The 26819-nt window shown below is 49.9% G+C and overlaps 1 protein-coding gene and 1 non-coding gene across 2 annotated transcripts in view; one reads left to right on the forward strand and one right to left on the reverse strand.

Annotated features, from left to right (window-relative positions):
* The window catches only part of NAV2 (neuron navigator 2), a 710120-nt gene that overhangs the window by 219278 nt on the left and 464023 nt on the right, over positions 1 to 26819 (forward strand). The window lies entirely within an intron of this gene.
* On the reverse strand, positions 4338 to 4472 carry LOC131409195 (small nucleolar RNA SNORA1). Its single transcript, XR_009220873.1, has one exon. It is a non-coding gene; the product is annotated as a small nucleolar RNA SNORA1 (small nucleolar RNA).

Below are 26819 nucleotides of genomic sequence, written 5' to 3' on the forward strand. Positions count from 1 at the left end.
TCCCTCACTGAGCCACAGCTGGTGGGTACTGAAACCCGGACAGAGGGTTTCTGGTGCTTAAAACGTTGTCCTGGACCCAGATTGATTTCCCAGGCAAACAAATACAGTACTTGGGAATTTCTCAGGGAAGCTTTACAGTTTTCTCTCGAATTTTTAAAGCTTGTTTTACAGGATTTTTAAGTCCCTCTCATAGAAAACTTACTATAATCTGAATTAAAAGCATCTGGCTTAGAGGAAGGGCTGATTCCGGGCTGATGAACATTTCCTTTGGGTACTCACATCCAAGAGCAATCTGAAGGTAGGCAATGGATCTACAAAGACGTGTCTAGACCAGTGTAGCAATGAGACTGACTTCACTTAACTATTGTGTTAGGTAATGTAAACTTCTATAACAAAAAGATCCCCAAATGTGTAAAGGCTCAGACACAATAGAAATTTATTTCTCATTCACATAATAGTCCAAGGCTGACATTTCTGGTCAGTGGGTGGCTGTCCTCCACCCAATGATTTGGGTACCCAGGCTCCTTCCATCCTATGGCTTCACCCTCCTCTCTAGAGCCTTGCAGTCACCTGCATCTAGCCAATGGAAGGTGAAAGAGAACATAGAGAAGCCTCACTTGCTTCTTAAAAGCCTTGACCCAGAAGTGACTCTCATCTCTTCTTACACTCCATTAGAGAGGTCACATGGCCACACCTAGAGGCAAGGAGGCCTGGGAACGGTAGCCCTTGCTAGAAAACCCCTTCACATGGACAGCCATATGCTGTGGAAGGGAGAACATGAATTCTAGTGGACAGTTAGTAATATTTGCTACAGAAAGGGAAATGTACCAAAATTGAAGCCATAAGGGATTAAATACAGACAGGATGCCGTTGGGTCTAGCACCTGGTCGACCATGAGGGCTATCATTATCTTTGTCTGTGAGTCTCCAGCCCTTAGAGCACTGCCAAGCATACAGCTGGTGCCCAGCAAATGTTTGTGAAAGGAATGAATGAATGAATATCCCACCAGTTCTCTTAGTTTGTTCCTTGCTTGGGCCACCTAATAGATAAGCCGGATTCCTGGTCGTCTGCTTCAGGCCGTATTGAGGGTGCACCTGTTGGGCCCAGATTCCAAGGGTTAATCAAATGTTCCCCCCAAAAGAACTCAGACGCTTTTAGTTACTTACGCAATTTACAAATTGCTTCTATTGAAGAAAGTAAAAATTATATAAATTTGGACTATCTAAAACAACCTAGTGTATGGATGTTGTACCCAAGGATCCACAGGATTTCAGACTAGAAGGTCCCTTCGAGGGCATATAACCCCACAACTGCAAATGCGACCCTGCTCACAAGCCAATCCACTTGACAGAGACTGCCTGGCATTGGATTCTGCAGGAAAGCATGCTGTGATGGATTAGCGATGTGTGCCTTAGGTGAGGGAAGGACGATGGTCAGCCAAGTCCCATGTTCTTGAGAGATCTTGTCAAGTCTGAGATCCCGTATGTTATACATAAGGGTGAGGCTCTGAGAGGAGAAGTGGTAGGCAATCTTCCCTGGAGATTTCAGTTGGACGGCCTAGATAAGGAGGCGATTGGAGCCAGGAACTACATAGATGAGGACAGAGACGGGTAGACCAACCAGAAGACGGTATGCTGGAAAATTCTCTTGAAAATTCAAGAGGGCTAATGGCTAGGGCCTGGTCGGCTATTGTGGCTACTTCTGAGAGACAAGAAGACGCAGGGCATGGAGTGTGGTGTGGTTTGGAATCTGAGACTGACGTGCTTCCTGTAGAACCTGGTCAACCTTAGAGGGCTGTTATGGGCCAAAATGTGCCCCCCTCAAATTCATAGGTTCAAGTCCTAACTCCCGATACTTCAGAATGTGACCGTATTTGGAGATAGGGTCTTAAAAGAGGTAATTAAGTTAACATGAGGTCATTGGAGCGGGCCCTAATCCTATATGACTGGTGTGCTTATAAGAGATTAGGACACAGACATGCACAGAGGGAAGACCAGGTGAAGACACAGAGAGAAGATGGCCATCTACAAGCCAAGCAAAGAGGCTGCAGAAGAAACTAACCCTACTGACACCTCGATCTTGGACTTCCAGCCTCTGGAGTTGGGAGAAAATAAATTCCTGTTGTTTCTGCCACCCAGTCTGTGGTTCTTTGTTATGGCGGCCCTAGACGACTAACACCAGGGAAATGAAGTCTGTGTTCTTGCCCATGTTTCTCTGCAGGGCACGTGCTGTGAAGCAGTTGCATGGACTCAGTGGGCAGCGGGCAAACGGCTGGAGGCTCTCCTGGAGCCTAGAGCCCCACGGCCTCTCGTGGAGACTGGGGCACAAAGGGTGACGTGAGCACCATGACTTGCCACCATCCTGCCTCTCCTCTGGGCCTCCCTGTGCTGGCCCCTGGGGTTCAGAGACTCAGGGGTCATGACCCTCAACCCAAGTGAGCTCAGTCTGGAGGGAGACAGAGAAATCCTGTATTTCCTGGATCTTTAGACAACATCGATTACAAAACAGTTTATCGATTCAATAACAGCAATTCAGGAGGCAAGAATACTCTTACACTAAGTAGAAGCGTAGAGTGTAAGAACGATCCTGATTTTAGTGGTCGAAATGGGACCACCTGCATGTCCTTGAATCAAGGGAGCAAAGTGAATCACTGGTTAGAGTACGGGCGGTGTGTGCTGGGCCAGAGCATGCTGGGGAGGGTGGGGTTGGCCCCGCCTTGGGAGGGAAGTCAGGACCCTAGAGAGGGGACATCTGAGGACGAGTATGCCACGCCGACAAGGCAGGAAGTGTATTCCCAGCAGAGGGAACAGCATGGGCAAAGGAACAAGGTGGATACGTATCTGCAGTAGCAAGAGCCCATGTAGAGGAGTGAACGGAAGCGAGGCTGGACGGACAGACAAGTGTAGACTGTGAAGGGCCTGGAATGCCGTGCCAGAAGTCTTCACCTTCATCTGGAGCAGAGGGTGGGAAATGAGGCTACCAGCCAAGAGAGAGCCCAGCCCCGTCCAGAACACGGGCCCCCAAAGCAGATCAGCCGTTGCAGCTCCGTCTCCTTCAGCTGCTCCCGGCGGGGGAGCACACATGCTTGGCAACCAAGGGATGGTCTATTTAAAGCCACTTGTGAGTTGTTCTGGAAAGCGCACTGAAGCATGGAGAGGGAGGGAGCGGTGGGGCAAGTCTTCTCCTCTCTCTGGGCCTTACCTTTCTCAGGGCCTGTAGTGGACAGCTGTGTGGGCTCAAGTGCCCACTGCGTGGGTCCGGAGCCGGGCTCCGTCACCCATGCTATGTGTGCTTTGGTCAAATTACTCATCGTCTGGGCCTAAGTTTTCTCCTATGTGGTGGAACAATAATAATACTCACCTTTTAGATTTGTTGTGGGGATTAAATGAGATAATGCCTGTAAAGCACTTTTAACACTGTCTTGCACATGCAAAACACTCAAAATCAGCTGTTGTAAAAGTTATGATGATGTTGGACTAGCTTAGCAGGTTTTAAACCTTAAATTATGGAACCTTTCTTCCAGCATATTTGGGACTTCGATGTGTGAGAAAGGTCACAGTGAGCTCTTCTGGTTGAAGCAGGTGGAGACTCTGCACCCCAGCCCTCAGCATCCCCCTTCCCCAGGGCTGTCTCCAGTCCACCAGGGGGACCTCTGCAGAACCCTTCAGCTCCAGAAAACCCGGGTTGAAAGCAATTGTCCCAGAGGATCTCTGAGTCCCCTCTCACCTGCTCCCTTCAATCCAAAGCCTGAGTGTACATCAGGAAAAGCTGTCTTGCACAGCTCAAAATCCATTTTCCAAAAGCATCAGCTGAGCCAGGCCCTGGGGACAGCGTGGTAAAGGCAAATCAAAGTGGACATGGGGAGGTGAGGAGATTATTTGAGCCACAGTCCTGACTGCAAAGACCCACAGACAACAAAATACCACCTCCACATTTCAAGTCAATAAATTTTTAGTTAAGGAATTTTACATGTTGTGATTCATTCTGCTGCCCACCAGTCATCTTAGTTCCTCCAAAGCTTGAGTCAAGACTTCTTGTCAAGAGAGGCCTTTTTGGAAGATCCCATGCTTAATCCACAGTTGTCCTGTTGGTCAGCCTTGGCACCATTTTCTTAGTTGGGCCTCTTTTATCTCCACTTGAATAAGGACATACTGATGACAGACTTCAAAAAGTCTCCCACCTAGAATCTTTTCAAATAATTCACTTTAGAGCTCTAGAACTTGAATTGCAGAAAGTACATTGCTTTTTTGGCTAATGATCTAAAATGTATTATTCTTGAATACATTTCTGATATTGCAATTGTGTGACATCTAATTTTCACTCATGACCTTAGCAAAAAACGTCACAGATCTCACTGTCACCATGGCAATGGATTTACTGCGATGGAAGCGTAAGCTGTGTCTCAGTGTAACCCCATTAACAGTTTCTGGACACTGTAATCAACAGCGCCCATTCTCATCGAGAAGGAGGCTTCACCTCCACTTTTCTTAAGAGCAGTTGTGCAGAAGTGACTGTCTCCACTGATCATAGTCCAGGGTGGTTTCTCATCCCTTCGCCGCTGGATGGTCAGCACTGCCATTGCCCTGTGTGGCGCACCGTGGCTGTCTCTTCCCACGAAGGGGCTGCGTCTTGTTCTGTCACCTCCAGTCCCTGTACAGGGTCTGCATTTAGCAGGTGCCCAATAAATTGGTATTGGATCAGTCAAGTGGAATTGAACGTGGACACCTCTATGTGCCCACTCCAAGCTGGGGTCAGCGACGAGCCAGAGACCCCCAGACCCCGCCCGCACAGAGGTTATTGTCGGGGAGGGAAGGTAAATGAGGACAAGCGTGGTAGGGTTCATGACTGACTGTTGACAGATAAAATTCCAAAGCCCACAAAGGGCAGGGGTTTGCCTTCAGAATCTGCTAGGGCTGGGCCTTGGGAGGACCCTGGAAAACTTCGTCGTGAGGTCCTGAAACGGAAAGGCTCCCTTGCTTCCTTGGCCCCAGAACCTGCTGTGGGGCTCTGCCCGGCTTTTTCAGCATGAGTAGAAGGCTGCCCCTTGTTGTGCACAGTTTTAACAGCACGTGCACTTCAGACGCTGGTCTTCCGGCTTCCAAGGCGGATGCCAAGTTGGAGGCCACAGTCAGCAAAAGCTGGGAGACCAAGCCCAGTCCCCAGCCCATCTTCACTGACTGCCCTCTGCTTTTCCTTAAGTCTGCATCTGCCTCTGGTCACACGGCAGCTGCTTTGGCCTCCTTGGGCTTGTCACTGTTCTCTGAGCTCTCCCACCCCATGACAATCAGCTTCCCTCTGCCTGGACAGCCCTTTCCTGCACCACTACCCACTTCATACTTACGGAGTTCCTCTTCATTCTTCAGGGAATCCCAAATGCTGCCTCTTCCAAGAAGCCTTCCTAAATCTCCTCAGTTGGAATTTTTTACTCCTCCCTCTCCTGTCCTCCCATAGAACTTAACGCAATATGTATGGTGTTCTGCTTGGGTTTAAGTTATATCTCTTACTTCCCTCACTATGTTATAAGCTCAATGAGGGCAAAAACCTTTATCGTACTGGTCTTCATACTGGCATATATGTGGGAAGTTCCACGGATTTGAGCTTCAATTCCTAGGTCTTTCTGGATATGTGAACTGAGACAAGTTTGCTAATGTGTCTGAGTCTTAGTATTCCAGTCTGTAAAATGGGGGTAACAAAACCTTTTCTCACAAGCTTATCGCGAGCATTAAATAAGATGACATATGAAGTAATAATGAAAATGAAATAATAAAGAGAGCTAATATTAAGTGCTCATTTAGGCGCTGATCTAAACTCTTAACAAGCTCATTTAAAATTTTTTTTTAGGGGCCAGCCTGGTGGCATAGTGGTTAAGTTCACATGCTCCACTGTGGCGGCCCAGGGTTAATAGGTTCAGATCCTGGGTGCGAACCTATGCACCGCTCATCAAGCCATGCTGTGGTGGCGTCCAATATACAAAATGGAGGAAGATGGGCACAGATGTTAGCTCAGGGAGGATCTTCCTCAGCAAAAAGAGGAAGACTGGCAACAGATGTTAGCTTAGGGCCAATCTTCCTCACCAAAAATATATATATATATTTTTTCTTTTGAAATAATTATAGATTTGCAGGAAGTTGCAAAATACTGCAGAGAGATCCCTTGTACCTTCCACCCAGTTTTCTCTAAAGGTTACATCTCCCATAATTACAGTGCAGTGTCAAAACCAGGAAACTGACATTGGTATAAGGATGTGTGAGTACAGTTCTGTGTCTACTTGTGTGGATTTGTGTAACCACCACAATTAAGACACAGATCCAGTCTCTCTCCACAAAGATCTCCCTTATCTCTGCCTTTATGATAACGCCCACCCTTCTCCCTCCTACCATCCTTAACTCCTGGCAACCATTACTATACTTTCCATCTGCATAGTTTTGTCATTTCAACAATGTTATCTAAATGGAATGACACAGTATGTGACCTTTTAAGATTGTCTTTTGTTCACTCGGTGTAATCCATCCAAGTTGTTTTGTGTGTCAATAGTTCCTTCCTTTGTTGTTGCTGATTAATATTCCATGGTGTGGTTGTACCACAGTTTAACCATTGAAGGACATCTGAGTTGTTTCCAGTTTTGGGCTATTACAAATAAAGCTGCTATAAACGTTCACATACAGGTTTTGTGTGAACATAGGTCTTCATTTCCCTGGGATAAAAATGCTCAGGAGTGTAATTGTTTGAGCTATATGGTAAGAGTCAACTGTTTCCCAGAGCAGCTGCACCAGTTTACACTCCCATCAGCAACGTATGAGTGATTCAGTTTCTCTACATCTTCGCCAGCATTTGATGTTATCACTATCTTTTATTTTAGCTGTTCTAATAGGTGTGTGGTGACATCTCATCATGGTCGTATTTTGCATTTCCCTAATAGCTAGTATTATCGAATATCTTTTCACACACGCTTGCCATCTTTGGTAAATCCTCTTTGGTAAAATGGCTCTCCTATCATTTGCTCATTTTCTAATTGGATTGTTTTGTTTTTTAATGTGGAGTTTTGAGAGTCTTTTGTATATGAGTCCTTTGTCAGATACGTGGTTTGCACAATTAGCTCATTTAATCCTCATATCAACCCGTGAAGAGGATACTAAGATTATTCCAATTTACTGCATGAGGAAGTTGAGGCACTGGGAGGTTAGCACTATGCCTGGCACACAGCAGAGGGGCAACGAATAATCACAGTGAGCTTTACGCAGATGGAGCTCGAACCAAAGGCAGGTACAATTCAAGATACTTTGGTGGAAATGGTGGGGTTGCTGGAGATAAGGATGGGAAGATGAAAGTTGAAGCCAGCAGTGAGTAAAGGGACTTAATATCAGGTCATCAGCCCCATTTAACAGGCTGAGAAGTTGAGAAGACTTAGAACAGACTTCTGTCTGGAAGTCCCGGTAAGCCTGCTAAAATTGTCCCTTCTTTTCATCCGCATCCTACCTCTCTCCTGTACCACAGGCTTGATGAACAGCTGGCCAGTCTCCACCACAGGGATTTTTTTTTAAGGGAAGGGATGTCTCCCATGTCTGCCCTTTCCAGGGTGCGGGGAGGCAGCCTGCTGACATGGGAATCAGGGCCAGGAGTCAGAATGCTGGATGCTAGTCCCAGCCTGGCAGTGAGTAGTGTGGGAATCAAGTGCTGTACTTCCCTGAACGTTCTGTCTCCGCATCTATAAAATGGGAATAACAACAGTAGCTAACTGGCAGGTGGTTGTGCGGATTCAGTGGAGGGCAGAGGGTGAGAACAAGGGCTGTGGTAACACACATGGGTTCAGTATGGAGCTCTCCCCTTTCTACCTATGTAACCATGAGCAAGGGGCTTAGCTCTTCTAAGCTTGTTTCCTTATCTGGCAAATGGGGACCGTCACAGTTCTCACCTTATATGGTTGGGGTGAAGATTAAATGAGATGATGCAGATAAAGCATTTGCACAGATCTTATCTCAAGATGAACATGATTCACACAAACTAACACTTATTGAGCACTTACTTTGTGCTTGTCTTGAGTTCATCCACAATAAGATTAGGCATCAAGACAAGGATGTAGGTACAAGAAGCTTATTTGGGGGGGGGGTCCCAGGAAGCAGAGTGAGAAAGGGGAAAGGAGATGGGGAAGGCTGTTGCTTCTGGAGGCAAGTGGGACTCAGTCCGTCTGAGAGACGGTGGGGACATGCCTCAGGATCGTTGCCCTGGGGGCTGAGGAGGCTGCAGTGTTTATCCACCGTCTCCCAGTCCTCATAGGCTGAGGGTCGCTCCGGGGGCATTAATTCTGCCATGCTTTTACCTGCCCTGTGCTTGGGCTGAGCATATTCCCGCGGCCGGAGAGCACCCTCAAGACGGAGACTCAAGAAGCCACTGGTGGGTGCAGGGAAACTGAACTATCTCCCCTGTCTCCACGGACAGGGCTCCGTGATGGCAGCGTCTGCTACGCTGATTTAAGCACTTAAACATTAACTCATTCAATCCCTGCAATAGCTCTATGAAATGGGCATGATTTCTATCACCATTACAGCCCAGCTCACCAATGCTCGCACACACATTAAAGAAATGAAACTTCCACAGAACGATGCTAATCCTTGCTCTGTGCAGTGCACTCCAAAATTTTCCTTTTTTTTATCATGTTATTTTTAAAATGCTATTTGTCACCCACTAAACTGTTTTCATAACCCAGCAACGGGCTGCAATCCACAGCTTTGGAAAAGATGGTGCCCTAACATTCTGTTTAATAGGACAATGTTGATGACAGTGATGATGTCATGGGGCTGGCATTGGGCCTGGTGCCCAGAAGGTGCCCAGAGAACGTTGGTTTCCTTGCTTGCCCTTCTTGGCAAACAAGAGTCCATGAGCAGCTGCCTCCCAGGTTGCAGAGAGAGGCCTGGGCTGGCCCCAATACATCTCCTACTCTGACCCAGACCTGCCCCCGTGGGGCCTTCTCAGCCTCCTCCCTAGGGATGTGCACCATCTTGGGCTGTGACCTTCAAGTCACCAGCTCCCCAGAAGCCAGCCCATCCTTGGGAGGTGAGGTTATGCCCTGTCCCCACGACGCTGTCACTTCCTTCCCCTGAGTCTTTCTGAGTGAGGATTGTTCCCCTAATCAGGATGGAGACGCAGCTCATTACAAGCTGGTGAGGCAACGGCTCTGTGCTCCAGGCCCGAGACAGGCTGTCTGGGAGTTTGGCCAGCCTCCCGCTGCCCTGGACACGAGGGCAGTGGCCTCAGAATGGAGCCAGCCTGCTGGGTTTGTTTGCCCCCTTCCCAAGGGGACACAGGCAGACAGACACTCTGCTGAGACTTCCTCTATTGACAAACTCCACCATGCTCAGACAATGAGTCCCATCCAACACTCAGTGCTGCTTCCGAGGGCATCGAAACAGCATCTCTAATAATAACTGGCATTTAGCGAGCATTTACCATGCACCAAGCACTGTGCTGAAGGCTTTACGTGCAACGTGTTACCTAGTCTTTAGAGCAAACCTACTAGATAGGCATGATTATCCCCATTCTGCAGATGCAGAAACTGAAGCATAGAATGTTTTGGTAGCTTGACAAGCTCACCTGGCAGCTAGGAAGTGGCCGTAGCCAGCCCCCACTGACTCCACACCTGCCTCACTTCACTCTGTTGACTCCAAGAACGTGACCCAAGTTCCCCCTTCCTTCTGGGTTCTGACTCTGGCTTCACTCTGTAGAGCGGCCAGGTGAGTTCCCACAGAGGACCTCACCTCTCTGAGCCAAGTTCCTCACCTCTCTGAGCTCTCTTCCTTGTGGCACCTCCTTCCTAAGGCTGTTGGAAGGAGTAAATGAAGTAATGGGTATCATTGCATCTCCCAGAGCGCCTGCCACGTTAGAGGTGTTCAATAAATCTATTTATAAAAGAGTCGATTCAGCTCTTTCCCCACTGACTTGACAGTACCCTGAAGCCATTTCCCACATGCATGATGTCACAGTCCTGAGGGGAAGGGCCACCCATCTAGAAATCTGCACGTGCTCCTGGGCTTCTCCCCCTTGTGGCTTGTCTCGCCCCACTGCCCGGCCACACTGACTTCCCCAGGCAGGAGTCTCCAATATGACTGACATCTCTTGGAGCACTACGAAGAAGCTGTTTATTTTCTCCGACAGCAGACCTCCGCCCAGGACGAGGGAATGGTCGAGTGGCGGCTGCAGAGCCTGTGCCGAGAGCCTCGTTAGCTGCGGTTTAATTACCGCCTGCAGTATAGGTTTTTAATAACACTAAGACCCAATTAGTTGCTTGTTACTTCAGAAATAATTACTGATAGCAGCCCTTTGTCTTTGTTTTAATTGTAGCTTCATTCCCCAGCTGCAGGAGTCTAAGTGAAAAGTTGGGGTTCTGGGGTGCACGAGGAAGGTCTGCATAGAACCGTGGATTCAGCCGGGGGTCATATGTCTGTCTGAGATGAGTGAGGGAGTGGCAATGGCCGTTTCTTACCCCGAAGACACCTCTGTAGAGAAAAGCCTGGGCCTTGATCTTGAGTGAAGAATGGAGATGGGGCTCTGCTCTCAGGGGCAGGTGGGTCTGAGACGTGTTACCTGCCTCACAGACCGACCTCAAAGCGCCTGGCGCCCTTTGTGAACTGTGCCATGACATGCCCCTCTGCTGCCCCAGGGGGCCAGGTCCCTGTCACTAACCATGGCAGCGACAGGCACAACCAGATGGCCGAGCTGCTTTCCAGTGTGAAGACGGGGTGTGCCCTTCCCTCTTCGAGGGCAGAGCCCCAATCTCAGCCACACTTCCGATCTGCAGTGTCACGGGATTTTCTGCCACACTGAAGAGAACTTGGGGATGTCAGGGGGACCTCAGAGGTCTCACTGCGCTTGTGGCCCACACAGCAAGTGGCGTCTGTGCTCCGACGGAGCTGCGCACAGGTCAAGCCATCCACAGCTTTGTTCCGGCACAACAGTCTGCTCGCTTTGGGGAATTCTTTGGTCTGACTTGCTTTCATGCTGCTTTGCCTTTGTAACTTTTATTCTATTGCACCCGGGAGAATATTGTAGTGCCAAGGAGCTATTGTCTATTGAAGCCATGTTGTAATTACAGCTGACATGTGTTGGGTACTTATTCTAGGACAGACACTTTTCTAGGTGTTTCAGATGTATTTACTCCTCACAGACAACTCTCTAAATAAGTACAATTATTATCATCAGCCCTGATTTGCAGATGAGGAAACTGAGGCACACAGAAAGGTTAAGCGATCTGTCCAAGTCACCCAGCCCATAAGTGGCAGAGCCGGGGGATTCTTTCCCAGGCAGTCTGGCCCCACAGCCAAGCTTTGACCTCTAGGTAATCCTGCCTCTTATTGGAAGAACTTGAACCATTAGGGAACTGGGTCAGCTCTGAATAACATATTCTTTCATGGCCAGGGTTTTTTTTTTTTGTTTCTTTTTTTTAAATCTTGTGTTGGTTTTTCATTCCAACTGTGTTCTCACCCTCCAGGGCGGCTCCAGGCAGATGCCCTCTGTTCTCAGTGTTTCTGCAGTTTCAGTGATGAATGAAATGCACAGGCAACCTTTTGGACATGGCCCAGGTGCTGTGACTCAGGCCGCCCTCATTTGGAGGTGACAAGGCCCCCTTCCCCATCGCGCCAGCCAGCTCTCAGCCCTTTTCCATGGGTCCTGTCCCTCTTCTCTCCTGACCAACTTGTCAAGGGAAGAAGCCAAACTGATGAGCCAGTAATTTGCTTTTTTTCCACCATGTTCTTTGGTCTCTTTCCCCCTGAGAATCTTTTCCAATGAAATTGCAAAGTGTTTGGCTGGAGGAACCTGCTGAAAATTCATGCTTTTTTGTGTTTTCTGTCTTGCCTCCTGTTCATTTATTCCGTCAGCCCAAACCACGATGCTGGCTTATTGTTGATAATCTGGGCTCTTCTGTGTTTGGAAGTTCATTTGGAAAATCGTGTCCACAAGGCAGAAACGCTCCACTTCATCCTGGACACAAAGGGGCCCTTTGAAGGTGCACAGGGTTTGGGATTAAGTAAGCAAACAAGCGTGGCCTTTGAGGAGGGGCTTGTGGGGGAGTGGGGAGAGAAGGAAAACTGCCTCGTAAAGCTGGACCTCAGCGTATTTAGACAAGGGGAGTGTCTCTGAGTTTATTCTACGCTCACATCCCAGAGTTTCGAGGATGCCACTGTCATCTACTCCAGAGGCCTGGGGGCTCTTGCTAAAGCCCCTTGATGGCCAATCTTTTTGAAGTGTCAACTGAAACGCGGGCTCGGGGGCTATCCTGTTTGAGAACGAGCATGAGGGAGACCTAGTCCATTTTCCCCGTTCCTGGGACTTTCCCCTTCTGTTGGAGGGCTCATGTAGGCCTTCCTTTCTCCAGCTCTTCCTCTGGTAGTATCTGTCCAGAAACGTCTCCAGCCTCAACGGGTAAGATCTCTTCATTTCCTCTCTGTCCAAACTGACTCGCGTCCCTGCTTTAGTTTGGGTTCTCCAAAGCAGACCCTGAGGGAAGGATAGTGATTCTGAGAAGCATTAGGAGGGCATGGGGAGTGAGACAGAGAAGGAGAGAGCTGTGGGAAGCTGGGGCTCAGTCCTGGTGGGGACCCTCTGAGGTGCTGTGTGGAACACACCTGTCCCACTGATGGGGTGTTTATCCACCAACTCACATCCTCATTGGTTGAGAGGTGCTTCTGAGGTGTGAGCACCCCAGCGCTTCTGGACCCGCCCTGTTTGATGGTCAAGCATCTCTCTCAGGGAGAGAATGCCCCCCAGGCACAGTCACTTTTGTGGGTGACATCTAGGCCAGGCCAACGGCAACGCCACCGTGTCAGCAGTATCTGCTAAGGCCACCAAATGCTGTAACGTCATGAGCCTCAGACAGAAGAACAACAATGGTCGATATCAACCTCTAACCTCTAACCAGCTATGTGCCTGTTAATTAAGACCAATATTAATCTTATTGGTCCCCCATTATCTACAGTTTAGCATCGCAGCTGGGAACGTGGACTCAGGAGCTGGAATAACTGGGTTCCAATCTCACCTCTTCTGCTGAGCAGCTGTGTGACTCAGGCAAGTTAGCCTCTTTGTGCCTCAGTTTTCACACCTGCAAAATGAGAGTAACAATAGTACCTATTCGATAGGGTTGTTTTGAAGTCAAAATAGTTAATACACGCAAAAGCCCTTACAACAGCAGCTGGCATACATGAGGTGTTCCATAAACACTGGCTGCTGTTAGCATTCTGCAGAGGAGGAAACTGAAGCTCAGGGAGGTTCTCATGAGCTGGAGGTTGTGCAGTCACCCAAGGGTGGATGCAAGAGCCTAACTCAGGCTTTCCACAGCAACAAGCACCATTTTTCCACCCTACCACATGACTGTGTAATCATTAATATATGAGGGAGCACTTTATAAACTGTAAAGTGCTCCACAAATTCCTCGGTTGTGTGCTATTTCCTGGTCCATGTAACAGCAGATACAGTCTTGTTCTCTTAAGAGCTCCAGCCTGGTTTCTGAATTCTGTGATCTGTCGTTGCTGTAGAGCTGGCACTGGGCACAGTGCCTGGTTGGACGTTGGCTCAGTGGATGAGTTACCATCAACCACCCCCCCGCTACCTCCCATCAGAGCTCCCACCTTGGAACTTCCGCTCAAGTCAGGCCCTGTCTCCACCCTGTGCCCCAAGTGCTGCCTGTCCCTCCTCCTGAATGTCCTCCCTGCTCCACGCTGCCTTCTGCCTACTCCAGGGACCGTTGTCACCCAGACCACGGCCTCTATGGCTTCTCTTTCCCCTTGCCTCCCCCTCCCGCCCTCCCTGACTGGCCCCCCCGGGCTCAGAGCTGCCCACTACTTGCTCCCACTCCCACCCCAGTGCGTGCCATCACGTGCTTCTCGGATGTTGCTCCTGCGGCATGGGGGGGGGCTCCCCACCCCGACAGGAAGGTCCTCACAGGCAGAGCTGAGCGGCATTCATTCCTTTATTCATCTGTTTATCCACTGTGGTATAGACACTGTACCCCTTTAGGTAATTAATTGAGAAATCAGGCCACACAGAGCAAGGTGGGTCCATGGCTGGAGGAGCTTCATCTGGGGGTCACTGGCCTGCAAATGTCGCTAACGATGACGATGAATCTTGGTGCAGACACCGAGCTGAAGCACCCGGCAACCAGGGCCCTGTCTCTCCATGTGGTGGAGTCAGGGAAGCCTTTCACGGAGGGGACACTGGAGCTCAGCTGCAAGCTTAGGGCTGATCTGGTTGCAAGGAAAAGCAGGCTCCTCAAGGAAAAGTCAAGTCAAGGAAAAGTGGAAGGGGCTGGAGATTGGAGGAATGCAAGGGAATCTTTTGGAAGCAAAGAGCAGGACCTTCCCTGTGGGAGCAGGAGAGTCATCAGGGCCCCTCATCTCCTTTGTTGTCAGTGTCTGCCCTGCTCCTTTCCACTCAGCTTCCTTTCCCCACACAACCCTGTGGCACAGCTCTGAGCCTAGATGACCACCCCAACCAATGTCCAGTGGCCTCCTGTATAGCTCCCTATTCCTGTGACCCCGCCAATGCCCCATGGCCTCCGGTGCGGCTCCCAATACCTGTTGACTCCACCAATGCCCCGTGACCTCCGGTATGGTTCCCAATACCTGTGACCCCACCTGCCCCGTGACCTCTGGTACAGCTCCCAACACCTGTGACACCACCAATGCCCCATGGCCTCTGGCGCAGCTCCCAATACCTGTGACCCCACCAATGCCCCATGGCCTCTGGTGCAGCTCCCCATACCTGTGACACTCTGATGGCCCAGCCTGGGCCAGGTGTCCATCCTGGTCCCGTCATTTTTGGCCGGGGAAGCAGGGGCATCTAGTACAAAAAGGCCGCCTCCGCCCCCAGCAGGGCTGGGAAGCAAGGACTGCACCACGTCTACAGCAGTTTTGGAGGGGTGTCTGTTAGTTTCCTCTGGCTGCCATGACAAATCACCACAAACTTGGTGGCTTAAACAACAGAAATTTATTCTCTCACAGTTCTAGAGGCCAGAAGTCCAAAACCAAGGTGTTGGCAGGGTCGTGCCCCCTCCAAGGCTCGGGGGGCATCTGTTCCTCGCTTCTTCCACCTTCTGGAGGCTCAGGCGTTCCTTGGCTTGTGGCGGCACCACTCAGTCTTCACATGGCCTTCTCCCTGTGTCTTCTCTCCTTCCTTCTCTTACGAGGACACTTGTCATGGGATTTAGGGCTCACGCTAATCCACGATGAGCTTATCTTGAGATCTTTAACTTAATTACATCTGCAAAGACCCTTTTTCCAAATAAGGTCACATTCACAGATTCTATATGGACAGGTCATTTGGGGGGCCACCGTTCAACCCCCTACAGTGAGGGTCTGACAGATGGAGAGGGGAAGGGAAGGCACATTGAGCTGAAGGAATAGCATGGGCAGAGGAGCGTTGCTCAGGGAACAATGACAGGTGACTGCTCCAGGAGCACAGGGTTTGCTGATGGCAACAGAGGGGCCTGGGGTTAGGTGGTACCAGATCACAAAAGGCCTCTGTGCTGAATAGTGGCCCCAGCTAGGGGGCCACTGGTGATTCTTGAGCAGTGAAGGATTGTCCTAAATTTGTGTTGTAGGCAGATCATCCTGGCCACAGCATGCAGCTGTCTTAGAGAGAGACAGGAATGGAGGGAGGGAGATAGTCATTCAATAAATAGCACCTACTCTGTGCTGCACATGTTTCTAGAGACTAGGAGTACAGCAATGAAGCAAAAGGACTAAGCTGCTGCATATTAAGTCTTACATCTAAGGGGAGGAGAGGAAAAAAAGCAAAGAAACAAAGATTTATCGTATAAACTGTCAATAAGAGCTAAAAAGGAAAATAAAGCAGAGAAAGGGGTATAGCGAGTGATGGAAGGTTCTTATACGAGAGGTTCAAGGAAGGCCTCTCTGACGAGGTGACATCTGAGCAGATCCTGAAGGAGCGAAGGAGGGAGCCATAAGATTTCTGAGGGAACAGAGTTCCCGGTGGCGGGGATGGCAAGTACAAAGGCCCTGAGGCAGGAGCATTCTTGGCGTGTTCAAGGAACAGCAAGGAAGAGAGTGTAGCTGGGGGACAGTGGGCAAGGGGAAGAGAAGTAGATGAGATAGCAGTAGATAGAAGCAGATGAGAGGAAGTGGGGCCGGGCCACATAGGACCTCGTAGGCCCAGTAAAACCTTGGCTTTTACCTTCAGTGAGATGAGGAGTCTCTGGAGCGTTTTAAGCAGAGAAACATAATCCGACTTAAGTGTTTTAAAAGGATTGCTCTGGAGGCTGTGTGGAGGAGAGACTGGGGGTCAGGAGGGGAGAAGAGAAGGAGGCGACTGCCGTAGTCAGCATGAAGGATGACACTGGCTTGGCGTGAGGTGTTAGTGAGGGGGTGGCGAGAAGTGACCAGATTCTGAGTATATTTTAAATGTAGAGTTGATGGAATTTGCAAACGGGCTGCCTGTGGTGTATGAGAGAGAAAGAGGAGTCAAAAATGCCCGCGGGGCTTGGGGCCTGAGCCGCTGGAGGGACGGCGTTGTCATTTACAGAGATGAGGCATCCGGCAAGGACTGGGGTGGGGGCGGGGTCGAGAGTCTGGGGACGTGCTAGTTATTGGTGGTTTCGGACAGATGAACTTAGCGAACCTGGCTTTGTACCTAGCAGAGTTCAGAACACCTTACGAGTGTGAACGCCCTTGGAGCTCCCGGCAGCCCGGAGACGGGCCCTGTAATCGCCCAGTGCACAGGTGAAGAGGCCAAGATCCCAAGAAGTGAGTAACTTACCCGAGGCCTCCCAGGTAGTGAGTTGCAAAGCTAGGGCTGAGTCCAGACACGCTGCTGACCCTACACAGAACCGCCGCTTGACTTTTGAGAGCTGCAGGGGAGGGGCAGGACAAGGGATGTTTATTTAGGAAAAAACCCGGAGGAGATGCTGATATGCCCCCACGCAGCCTCCCCTGAGCCCCCACTCTCTTCTAGATCTTCTGGCCTTTGGAAGAAACACTTAGTCCTCCAGCCTAGCCCTACCAAAGATCCTCCCACAAGGAGGGTAAAGGAGTGTTCCTCTACGCTGATTTTAAGTGTATTTACCATTTCCTCTTGTTCTGTTTGTGAAATGCCGGCTTTGTTTTTATCTACTTAAAAAAATACACCGCAGGAAAAAAACGACTCGGTGGAAATGTTTAAGTTTCCGGGCCCCAAACCATTTCTAAATATTATTTTTAAAAAAGAAAAAATAATGAAGAGCGGCCTAGGCTCTGCTTAGCTGAGAAGCTTGTCCGACGGAGCGTGTGAGGACGCGGGGGGGGGGGGGGGGGGGGGGCGCCCGGCGCGGAAAGCCTTCCTGGCAGCGGCCGCGCTGCCTCCTTTGCTGCATTTGTTTGCCTGGAAAGGATTCATTTTGGAGGCTGCTTTTTTCTAAGGGCTTCTAGCAAAGACCCTGCAAAATGGGTCATTTCTTTTCTTAGCTTCGTCGGATTTCAGATTTGGAAGGCCGCGGCATTCAAGGCCCCGGGCCCGGACTGTGTTGTCCCCCCAGGCTGCCCTGTTAATGTGCAGCCCCCTGCAACCTGCTGCTCATCTTGGCGTCTGCTGGGAGAGAGACCTGGCCGATTATTCCAGAACATCTGGGGGCCTGTGGAATCACACCAATTCAGGTTAATGGGAATTAGTGAGAGGTCTGCATTCAGGGCTGGTTTTGAAGTCTATAATTTTATCTGCTTGAGTCCCATTTAAGTCCTCAGAATTACTCAGAGGCAGTTCAGCAGAGATCTCTGGGGGGGCTGGCTTATTGCAGAGTGGGGAATAATTTGCGTCTGGCTTCTTGGAAGCACAAGCCAAGCTCCTTTGTTTGGCCGTCAAGATCCTGCGCAGGCTGAGCCTGCTTATTTGCTCTTATTTCAAAATGTGTGGGACGTTAGATGCTATGACGCGCCAGGTAATTCGCTGGACCCTTTCACATTTGTTGCTGTGTTTAATCCTCACTCTAACCCTGAAGGCTAAGTGTTATAATACTCACTCATGGATGAGGAAACACGCTCAGAGAGGTCAGCCTGCCCAGGTGTCGGAGCTGATGAGGGCCAGAGCCCCGACTCGGCGTCCAGTGCTCCTCTCTGCCCCACCAGGGCACGTCTCTGTTTTCTGTCGTTCTCTCCGTTATCTGCCCACCCCCACCACCACCACCACTCCCAGGTGCGTCAGTTGGGTCTGCTCAGTCCCAGCTCCCGTCTTTGCTCCCAGGGCTGCTCCAAGCCGGCACTCAGTGTCAGTCAAATCCAAATCTCCAGGCCCTGCCCTGGCCCCTGTTGGTTCTCCGGAAGAGCACACTGGAGAATCGCCACAGGCCACGAGGAATCGAGAACACTCTAAATACCTCTACCAAGAGCTATGGCACCGGACATCATGGAAGTCTAGAGGAAGGTCTCCTGCTAGCCCCTGCTCTTGTGTCTAGGTCATCCTTTATTTTGTGCTTTCTCAGCCTAACTGCAATCCCAGAGGCGGGCCAGCAGCTTGGCCTTACCTGAGCTCTTGATAGAAATGCAGAGTCTCAGGCCCCACTCCAGATCCGCCGAATCAGAGTCCGCACTGTAACGAGATCTGCGGAGACGCAGGCATACGCGCCGAAGGGTGAGTTGCGCTGCTCCAGCTGGTGACCCGCCTTCCCACCCTGTGGCCCAGGGCCCAGGCCAGGAAGGGAGCGAGGAGTTTGCCCACAGCTGTGCTCCGTCCTGCCTCCCCGCCACCGCGCTGCTGAGAGGCCCTCTCAGTGTGTGTCCCTCAGGGTCTGGCGAGGGCCCAGTGGAGAATGGTTCCCGCCATTTGGTAGGTGACCCCAGCCTCACAGTTGGCCCTTCAGCTTCTGCTCGGATAAGCCCCTGGGGGCGTGTGACCCCAATTGTGACTTCTGTCCCAGCTCTTCCCCTTGTCTGCCGTTGGAACAGGGAGCCCTCTTGGCAGAGCAGAGAAAGGTTCGTTCATCCTTAGCTTTCCTGTCCCCACTCAGCTAGGCATGGGGACCAGCTCTGCTCCCTTTGCCATCAGGAGCGCTGGGCAAGGCAGACCCACCTGGTGAGCAGAAGTGCTGCCTTTCTAAGCTGTCATTTGAGGTTGCAGCCGAAAGATGACCGGTTCCGTGTTTAAAAGTGTCTGCCTGCTACTTGACTAGATAGCGCAGGCTTCCTGCCCCTCAGCAGGATCGCCCTTGCCCCAAAGGAAGGAGGAAACAGGTACTTCCCCTTGCCGCTGACCTCCCCACTCACAGCTCAGCTCTTTTGCTTATCAGCCGCAGAGCCTCTAATGAATGGGTGTGGCTGGGCTGAGAACGCCCTGTGCAGAGAGAAAGAAAACAGGTCCATTGAGCAGGATGCAAGATGGAAACTCAGATTACAGGCTTCTTAGTCACAGTGTGGAAGAGAACCTTGTGCATGAAGGGAACCAAGGGGAAGGATATTTCATACCTTTTGGAAACCTTTCAGCAGAGATTCCTCTAACAAGAAAACTAACTACAGAACCTTAGCCTTACTTCTTTATTATTCTTTATTTTTATGCTCGATCAGAAGGCTAAATGCAGGAGCAGCCATGAATGGAGGGCTTCCTCCTTTCCGGGCACTGTGCTATGCACACAAATGCATTATCTCCTTGTATCCCCAGAACTGCCCCATTCTCCCATTTTACAGATGAGGAAAAGAACAGTAATAAACCCAGGGACCACAGCCAGTAGGATCCAGGATTCCAATCCAGCTTTCTGCACCTTGCTGCACTGCCCTGTCCTACTACATTCCAGCAGAGCAAATGGGCTGTTTTAGGTCTTTTCAGAGCTCCATTTATCAAATAAAAGATATGGGGTCCTTCTAGTAGAACGCATTTTAACTAAAAATGTAGGTGCGTTTATAAATGGAAGAATGCCATTGGGACCACGGCCTCTTTCCCCGGGCCTCTGCTCTCCTCCTCTCATCAGCCCTCGTGTCCTCTCTTGCACAGTTCCCAGGATGCCAGCTGAAGACCAGCAGATGTCACTGTGAAAAGAAGGCACAAGAAAAGCAAAGCCAACTGCCTTGCAGTGCTTATTAGTGCGTGAACACAATGATGCCCTTGACGCTCGTCAGAGGCTAGGGTGTGCAGGACACATCCACTTCGGCTTGTGGGCTTCTCTCCACCCAAAGGTCCAATTGAGACGGGAGCGTCCATTTTTCTGGGGGAAAACCCATCCTATGTCAACCATGATCTGGGGGAGAAAAGATGTCCATATGCCATATGGGCAAGTCGCATCTCTCACTCACACACACACACACACACACACACTCACTCCCTCCCACAAAATCTGGTTGTACTGACGCTAGGAAATATAAACTCTCCTGTGAGAAACAGGGTTTCCTTCTCTCTCTCCTGAAGCTAGCTATATTAGTTTCCTATTACTACTGTAACAAATTACCACTAACTTTGTGGCTTAAAACAACACAAATTTATTATTCTCTGGAGGTCGGAGGCTAAATCAAGGTGTCAGCAGGGCTTCTGGAGGCTGTAGAGGAGACCCTCCTTCCTTGTTTTTTCCAGTTTCTAGAGGCTTCCCACATGCCACGTCTCGTGGCCCCCAGCCAGCCATCAATCCCGTCATTTGACCTCTGTTTTCACTGTCGCGTTTCCTTCTCTCCTCTGCCTCTCTCTCCCACCTTTAAGGGCCCTGGTGATTACACTGGGCCCACCTGGATAATCCAGGATAATCTCCCGGTTTCAAGATCCTTAACTGAATCACATCTGCAAAATTGCTTTTGTCACGTAAAGTAACATATTCACAGGTTCAGGGAATTAGGTCGAAGACATCTCTAGAGGGAGGGTCATTATTCTGCCTACCATACCAGCAGAGGCCTTTGTAAAAGCAGGTAACATGTGTGATTTATTAATCAATTCATAAGATACAGGCATATTTTAGTCATTTACGTTACTACCCAAAAAACAGTAATCAATTCCAAATATAAAAATTGGAACAAAAGTTCAAGTTGAAAGTTGACAAAAAGGAAGGAGGGAAGGGAGAAAAAGAGAATGCAAAATACATCCAGAACAAATGTGTAGACACCCAAGTTAAGGACAACTTGCAGAGGAGGCGGGGGGCAGGAGGAGGAGAGAAACACAAAGCAAGCATAGAGGGAAGGCAAGGTGTTACCAGTGGAGGGAACAGCATGGGCAAAGGCCTAAGGCAAGATGGAGCCATCAACAGCTCATTCCTCCTGGTACCGTACTTGGTGGCTTGCAGGTTGGTCTCCCTTGGGAGACACTGAGCTCTTTGAGGGCAGGGACCGGGTCTTCACTTCTGTGCACCCCCGAGGGCTTAGCAGAGGACTTGACCCCTGCGAGCCTCACCAGCCTTAACTACGGGGGTTGTTACCATTCAGTATCTAGGGTCGGTTGAACGATGGATTCTTGGCCATGTGAGCCTCCATGTTCTCAAAGGTTCTACTCCTGCTCTGCCCTCAAAGCCTGAGAGGAAGGGAGAATGCGCTGCTCAGGCTGTCCACCTGGGCTCTAGCACAAAGATTTAAACTTGGTTTAAGTCATGGGTAACATAAAGCCACCAGCAGTAACAGCTCACCCTTGCTGAGATCTTACCATGCATCCCTCAGCAGTCCTGCAGGCCAAGAACTGATATAATTCCCGTTTTACAGCGACAGCACTGAAGCTGGGGCCTCCCCCTCAGATGCCCCAAATCAAATCTGAGAGTTGCTTCTTGAAGGGCTGCCATGCGTTGGCCAGCGAGACAGTCCTTCATCTGACAGCAGTCATATCCCCAGGGACGTGAGTAGGGTGACAGGGAATGTCGAACTCTCAGTTTGGGGGTTTTCCCAGGGGGCTCATCTCAATTCCTGAAGTAAATCCCCTCTTTATTCCATCTGCATTAGTTCAATTCAATCATTGTTTAACTTCACGATTCAACTTTGTTCCAACAAGGATTTGAGGAAGCTTAAAATATATAAGCTAATACAAGATAATAACCTCTATGTAGACAAGGAAGTCAGAGTAAAGAGGAAAATAAAGAGAGGGGAAATCAGATCTATCCAAGGCAATGAGCACCATCGGCTCGTGCATGCCACATGGATGTGGCCTATGGTTGTGGCTCTGAGCTTTCTATAAAATGAACTCCCTTCAAAGTCTCAGGAATCTCTTATTGCTTTATAATATGTAAATAACATAACCTGTCACAGGTAAAATGCCTCATTGCTTGGAGAGCTTTGTCACAGCCTGCCCACATCAGTTCTCACATGGCCTTCGTTCTTAGAGAGGAAGCCCATAGGTCAAGCAGCTTGAGAAGAGCAGAATGTGAGCATTTATTCTTGGTAGTTCCAGCAGATGAGTGGATGGATGGATGATGGAAAGATGGATTTTGGATAGATTTCGGTTGGATGGATGGGTGGGTGGATGGAGGGATGGATGATGGATGGATGGATGATGGATGGATGGATGGATGGATGATGAATGGATGGATTTTGGATGGATGGATGGATGGATGGATGGATGATGGATGATGGATGATAGATGGATGGATGGATGGATTTTGGATGGATGGATGGATGATGGATGGATGGATGGATGATGAATGGATGGATTTTGAATGGATGGATGGATGGATGGATGGATGATGGATGGATTTTGGATGGATGGATGGAGATGATGGATGGATGGATGGATGGATGATGAATGGATGGATTTTGGATGGATGGATGGATGGATGGATGGATGGATGGATGGATGGATTTTCAATGGATGAATGGGTGCAGTGGTAAGAGCGTGGGCCTACCTGCCTATGTGCCTGGACATTGGGCACCTCCTTATCTCCCTCTGGGTTCAGGCCAGCCCCTTCCCAAATCAGAAGCACCCAGCTGGCAAAGTTCCACAACTGGCTGGGATCCACCTACTGTCTGAGCTGAGGATGTGGATGGAATGGGAGGCTTTAGGTAAAAGAGATCGTGTTTCTAATCTTGCCATTTTATTATTTTTCTGATACGCCTTCCTGTTTCCTTTCCCTGCCCCCACCTCTGCATCAGGCAGGCCTTGGGTGTGGGTAGATCTCCCGGGAAGTGCTGCCCTTGGCCTCCCAGGCCGGGAGGCTCCTGTTGTTTGCTAGGTGGTTGGGAGCCAGCCATCCCTGACCTGCCCAGGCTGTAGTAAGGATGTCTGGATGAGGTGGGAGGGGATCTGAGCCTGGCCCCACCACTTACCTTCCCCGGGACTTGAAGGGACGCTACAGCTCTCCCGGCCCAGGTTTCACTGGGTCTGAAACAGCTTTTCTTGGTGGGTAAGAGCCAAGCTGCCCATTGGAATCTCTGCTGTTTACTAGCTGGGTGACCTTCAGCAAGTTAGTTAACTTCCTTGTGCCTCAGTTTCATCAATAATATTACTTACCTGAAAGGTTTGTAATGACATTAAATGAGTTAATTCATGTGAAGTGATTAACACAGTGCCTGGCCCATTGTAAGCAACTCAATAAACGTAACGTAAGATGGGTCAAACCACAATTGCCTCGCCCACCTCTTAGATTTGCTGTAAAACTCAAGAGAGTCATTCATTCGTGCAATAAACAATTATGGAGTACTTTCTACATGCCCAACCTGGTCTGAGGTGAGCCTAGAGGGGGCTCTGCCTTCGGGGGTCCTTTTGTGAAAGAGCTTTGCAAACTACAGGGTTGTACAGATAAGAGGGTGGGTTGTGGTCTCACCCAAGTTTGAGCCTTTGAAACAGAGATCCTTAAAACATGACCAGCAGCACAACCTTCTTCAAATGACATTTACGAAGAACCCCATTGATGGTGAACTCTACCAAACGTTCAAAGAAGACTTAATACCAATCCTTCTCAAACTCTTCCAAAAAATTGAGGGGGGGGGGGAAGCTCCCTAACTCATTCTAACTCATTTGGTATCTACCCTGATACCAAAACCAGACAAGGACAACACACACAAAATAAAGAACCCCATTGACAAAGCAAATAATAAAATCAGGGTAACTCTGGCTGGGGGAGGTGGGGGGGAGGGGCAGAATGTAGCAGGAGGCTGGGCCCTGCTGGGTCCTACTGGTCTGTTCCTCTCTACTGCAGTTCCAGCCCCTAGTGACCCATAAGGCACCTCCCAGAAACCCCTTGGCTGCTCAGAACACAGATGAAACCATCGGCCCTGGAGGTGGCTTGTGTCTTTCTTTTGGCTCCACACCTCTCTCTCTCTCTTTTTAATTAGTAAACTTATTTTTTAGAGCAATTTTATGTTCACAGCAAAATGAGGGGAAAGTACAGAGTTCCATGTACCCTCATGTCCTCACGAACATACAACTTTCCCTGCTATCAGCATCCGGCAGCAGAGGGTACACGTGTTACAATCAATGAACCTACATTGATGCAACATGATCGCCCACCGTCCATTGTTTACATTAGGGTTCACTCTTCGCACCCCACTCTCTTTTAAACACACGTCCCATCAGCTTGGTGGGTGCATATCTGGATGCTGGGGGCCACAGGCACCCAGCTCCATAGGCCAGGTGGCAGGGGTCATGCTGAGTGGAGGTGCCCGCTCTCTAGCTGTGGCTTTGCTGTTCTCCTCAGAGCCTTGCCTGGAATTTCCCCAGCACCTTCTATACAATGGATGGTCAAGCCTTCCAGGCCACAGTGAGGATTATGATCAGGACTTCCCCAATCCCTATGTGCCCTCTGTTTTCTGGAGCTTCTCCTGAAAGACCCCCTCTGGCCACCATAAAATTTTTATTTATTTATTTATTTATTTATTTTTTGGTGAGGAAGATTGGCCCTGAGCTAGCATCTGTGCCCATCTTCCTCTATTTTGTATGTGGGACACCACCACAGCACAGCTTGGTGAGTGGTGTGTAGGTCTGTGCCCAGGATCTGCATCAGTGAACCCTGGACCACTGAAGCAAAGCGTGTGAACTTAACCACTATACCACTGGGCTGGCCCCCAAAATTTTTGTTTTTAACATCCCACACGGTCCTCTCCTTGATGACTTTTAGACCACCTCCTGTACCATTCCTTCCTGCTCAAAATAACGTCCAAAAGAAAGACTTGATGGAGTCACCAGATGGCTCCTTGCCCCCAACTGAGGACAGCTCAGAATGGGTAACTTATATTCACTGCCTGAGAGGCTGAGATCACTAGTGCCCACTTGACTGTTCTGGCTGACTCCCCTCAACAATAGATACACACACACACACACACACACACACACACAGTTTTTCAGCATTTAAATCGATTTACATTCATATTCAAACTCCACTGGGGGAAACTTGCTTGACTCCTCTGTGCCTCTATTTCCTCATCTGTAAAATGGGTATAATAGTGGTACCTCCTCGTATGCTTATTGTGAAAGTCAAATAAGATAATATATGTAAAGGGCTTAGGACAATGCCTGGCACTGAACAGTCTATATATGCTAGTTGTTGTTTTTGCACTTATTGTTATTACAAATGCATTCCGTATGTCTCTTATATAAACTATTTCCAAGACCAACAGTGAGTCGGCTCTGACAGGGGCAGCGTGGAAGGATCCATGTCTCTGAGACCTGTGGTCTATGAGCTGAGTTGTAATAGCTTCCGTGGCCTGAGTGCTCTGCCGTGCTGGGCTCTGTGCTCCAAGTATTAGGTCACTGAGTCCCAGGAAAGCAGCCCTTAGGGTGGGCTGGGGTTTGTCTTTCCTTTCAGGAAACGGAAGCCATCAGCCCATCAGCCGGAGGCTCTAGGTGCCTCTGGATCAGCTGTTGGGGGTCCTGCCCTCTGCGCAGCCCCGACCCCAACCCTGTCAGCGCAGCCCTGGCCTCTGCCCACCACGCTCTCCACACTGTCTGTTTCCATGATCCCACTTTATCTGACAGCCCACACACAGCTATACGGCTCAGGGGCATCCCTCCAGGCTGCAAAATTTTTACAAGCAGCACACAGTGGAAACATTGGCAGGGTTTTTCTCCCCCTATTTTCCAAAACACAGCCCTGCACACTGGGGGCTGTGTATGTGTCCATAGTTAGGCCTATGTGTCCCTATCAGTGTCCAGAAGTCGAAGGCACATGGCATCGGGGAGGGGTATATGTGTGTGTGTTGTAGTGCGGACCCACCTCTCTTTATCGGTATTCAGAGAGAGCCATTTCTGCCTTTGGGCATGCGTGCATACGTGTGTGTGTGTGTGTGTGTGTGTGTGTGTGTGTGGTATTTGTGGACCTCTGGGCTGGTCGGCCTCCCCCAGGCGGAGTCCAAAGGCTCAGTCTTCCCTGTGCATGTGTGTTCATAAGCCTGGGTCCGCGCCCACCTCTCTCCCGAGGGTGTACACAGACATGTGTAAACCAGCCTTCACTTCTGTTGTTGAGACTCTCGGTGGACACTTTGGCCGGCGGAGTAGGAGAGCTGGGAGAGGGAATGTTTAGTCTGAGAGGCGAGCAGGCAGCCGGAGACTCCCTGCGGAGCCCCAGGGGGGCGAGCTGGCCCCGGGGCTGCTCCAAGTGCCCTGGCTGGTGGGGAGGACAGGACTGTCCTCGCACGCCTGCACCCAAGGTGCAGGATGTCCTGCTTGGGCAGCGCTGGGCTCGGACCACTCCTCTGGCCGGAGCGCTGAGCCGGCTGGCGGCCAGCCTCAGCCCCACTGAGATAGGTTCCTTATTTGTTTCGTTTTCCTTTTCTTGCTTCTTTTTTGTGCTGAATTGAAGCCGGGTTAGCAGAGGGCTGGAGAAAGCGTGTGCATCTCCGGTGTCAGGTGGACTTCAGGCTGAATCCTGGCTCTGTCATATACTAACCATCTGATATCAAGACAGGGCCAGTTACTGGACTTCTGCGCCTCAGTCTCCTCATCTGTAAAATGGGTGCGATGCA

Source organism: Diceros bicornis, chromosome 7 (assembly GCF_020826845.1).
Source record: "Diceros bicornis minor isolate mBicDic1 chromosome 7, mDicBic1.mat.cur, whole genome shotgun sequence".
NCBI classification, from domain to species: domain Eukaryota; kingdom Metazoa; phylum Chordata; class Mammalia; order Perissodactyla; family Rhinocerotidae; genus Diceros; species Diceros bicornis.